The sequence below is a fragment of the Seriola aureovittata genome, chromosome 10 (genome assembly GCF_021018895.1).
Source record: "Seriola aureovittata isolate HTS-2021-v1 ecotype China chromosome 10, ASM2101889v1, whole genome shotgun sequence".
NCBI lineage: Eukaryota > Metazoa > Chordata > Actinopteri > Carangiformes > Carangidae > Seriola > Seriola aureovittata.
This window is the reverse complement of record NC_079373.1, coordinates 16,955,250-16,958,567: the sequence shown is the minus strand read 5'-3', so window position 1 is coordinate 16,958,567 and position 3,318 is coordinate 16,955,250.

The window sequence follows — 3,318 nt, the reverse complement described above, 5'->3', positions numbered from 1 at the left end:
GATGTCTGTGTGCCTCATTAAAACAAGTTTCTGCCCACCTACATGATATAGCACAGCTACCAGGGAAAATACAGATGTGTGTCTGTGTGTGTGTTTCTATTTAATTAAAATCTAAAGAGATTATATAATAATCATTTCAAAGAAGCCAATTAGGATAATTTGCTGGGCTTAGTATACAGGTCAGCCTCGGCTGGCAGATGTGTATCTTTGCTGTAAGCGTGGGCTGAACAGCTGTTTACATATGTATCGCCACCAGTCAGGCAGAGCTTATCCGCGATATGAGTAAGCAGAATCTGGTATTGTTTCTTTTACAGATTACAGAAGAGGACACTGAAGTGGGGAAGGCTGTGATCACAGACTTTCTTTTGGCTCCAATTTAGATTTCCATTTTACCATCCACATATTGCTACAAGGGAGGTGTCTGAAAGTGACAATATGGTTACTGTTTGCCATTGCCTAAAGACACTTATTGATTCATGGCTGCAGCATTAACTGATTTACAAGATGGGTTTTCTGCATTTTTAATTCAGAATATAAATTACCTATGGTGAGGTGTGGCAGGCAGCAATAGAAGAGAGGTACAGGAAGTGCATTAATATCTAATGTGACTAACTTCAATAATGGCCTTTTTCTATACTATTCTGCTTTTTACTGCAACCCTTCACACACTTAATAACCACTTTTCAATGACTGGAGTGAGGACGTTTTGTTCTCTGGAGGCTGAGATATCAGATAGAGATGTGGGCATTCTGCATTTAGGAGGTAGACATATGGACAGGGTACACGGGGGGTGGGGGGCTCATAAACACCATACAACAATGTGGAAAAGACTCACTTATGTGCACATGCAGTTTTCATTTTTTCTATCTTCCCCATTGTTGTCATATTAAGCATGAAATGTCACTACTTGTTAATCATTAGCACTACCTAGCTGACATCCGTCATTCAGTTACACCTGGGTTATAATATTAGAGGCCATATTCCATCTGTCATCTTCTCAGCCTCAACCAGACTAATCCCTTTCTTCATCCCCCAGTTATCTCCTCCTTATTGAATTTAAATGTGGCATTGCTCGGTGGGCTGTGCTCATAATCCAGCTGCTCAATTGTGCGAGTCAAGATCTGATCAAGTCGAAAGCAGAAATTGACACTGCGTAAAAAGGAGAAACCAATGTGTAGGCTTCCATTAAAGCCTACACAGGAAGTGACCACAAATGTATGTGTATTATGAGAAGCTATTTTTGTGTTTTTAGCACACATAGATGAGATGATGGATGACAAGAAAACCCCGAAACAGACTGAATTCTGAGAGCTAGTGATAACCGCATTAATGTTCGTAGAAAGGCTGTTGTCTCGTGTTCTTGCACTATCATACATCCTAGCCGAATGAAATATTTGTGTTGGAACAAAGCCTCCTAGTGTCATCGGTAAGCAATATCCTTCAGGCCTAATGTATTTGAAGTAGAATGTTGAAGCCATATCCTTCCTCTGTTTTATTTGCCCTTGGTTAGTGCAGTACTGTATGTCAAGATGGTGAAATCATGTTCCTTTATTAGACCTTAGTGCTATGTCGCACTTTGCTATCAGTTTGACAGCTGCTTGAGCAGTTGAACAATGCCCTTCCACATATGAGCTCTGCAAATGCAGCAAAACAGATTCTGACATTTCCTCGGCTTTCCCGTCACAGTCTGACATTTACTTCTCTTACTGCCGCCTGCCTATCTCTGCCCAGCAATCTTGTTATGTGTAACAGCTGGATAATTGAGCCACCACACAGAAGGAATCAGATTTGCTCCCGCTGAGGTTTTGATGAACTGTGCGCAGGGTCTTGAAGATAGTGCGGGGGCTTGGGCAGGCGCGTAGGTCAGACTCATGGACACACAGCATGGTGCAGAGTGATGGAGGCAGTTGCTATGGAAACCAAAGTGGGCTAGTGTGCACTTATGTTGTGCTGATATTTGGATGTCCTTCAGATATATTTGATGAATATGTTGGTCCAAATAGTAGAAGTGGTCTGAGTGAATGAATACCAGAAGCAGGAAGCAGCTCTTGATTGACAAAAAAAAAAAACACAGGGTGGGAGGGTGTGGCACCATCCCTGAGTCTGCACCCCACCCATTCCCGAAACCTCTATCTAGCCCTTCCCAGTCTTCCTGGGCTGTATCAAAGCTTGGGACCATTTATGAATTAACAGTTCTGAGGCTTTCAAATGAAATCAAATGGATTATTAATGATACTCTGTCTTCTTTAGCAGGGTAATGTTTTGGAGGATAAAATAAGGGTCAATGATGAATCATTATATTCTTATATATACTTATATATCTTAAAAAACAAAACAAAAAAAATTATCCAATAATAAATAATTTTAGTCGGGAATCCATCCCTTTCTCTGGTCTCTCCTACACAGACAAGTATCTCTGTGTGAATAAGCTTTGTGAATGATCACCAGGGTTGGGGAATGGCTTGCTCTCATCCACATTATCTCACGCTCAAGTTTGTTCAACCATTGTTGACAGGATTTCCTCTGGTCTTTCCATTTTCCCTTACTACCAGCACTTTTCTATTCAGTCATCTTTTAACTGGGTTGTAGACTATGCTTGCAAAGCCTACCGTAAAATGACATACTTGTACTTCCACTTCCCTGTTCTGTCTGAGTTCTGTGTGTGCTACATTTAAACCTTTATGACATTTCTTTGAAACGCAACCTGTTACCAAAAACCCCCATTTTTGTGCAAAAAAATATATATATATAATTAAAGGTCACTCTTCTTCACCCCTTTTGATTACGGTCATGACCCTGGTCTTCTTTGAAGGGTACAGTAACTTTTTATTTTTTTGTTTTCATGTACAGCCATAGCCTCAAGTCTGAACCACTTCTGTGTCAGCAGCTGTTGCAGTCATATGAGGCATGTAAAATGGTTTGCGCAGATAGAATCAGAAGACTTAGAGCTTTCAAACAATGTATAATTTGTCAAAGTTGTGTGAAGACTGAGTCTGGTACAAACCAAAACACACCTAAAGTACCACTACCAAGGCCAAAGTGTCCCACATGTGGGTCGGTGTATTTAGAAAGGTCAAAGGCATGTGAGTTACCCAGAGTGGCATCTGCAAACATTTCACCTGTGAGATTACTGAGGCTTATCATCACCGTGCTGACTGAAACTACGACCCAGATGGGGGATGACACAGGGCATTCCAGTTGGCTATACAGTACTCTGTGACACTCACTGTCCAAACACGCCCGCTCTGCTGTCCCAGCACCCAAACACAAGCGAGGCCCTCGCTTTGTTGTTGTTGCACAAAGCCTGGCCTTTTGAAG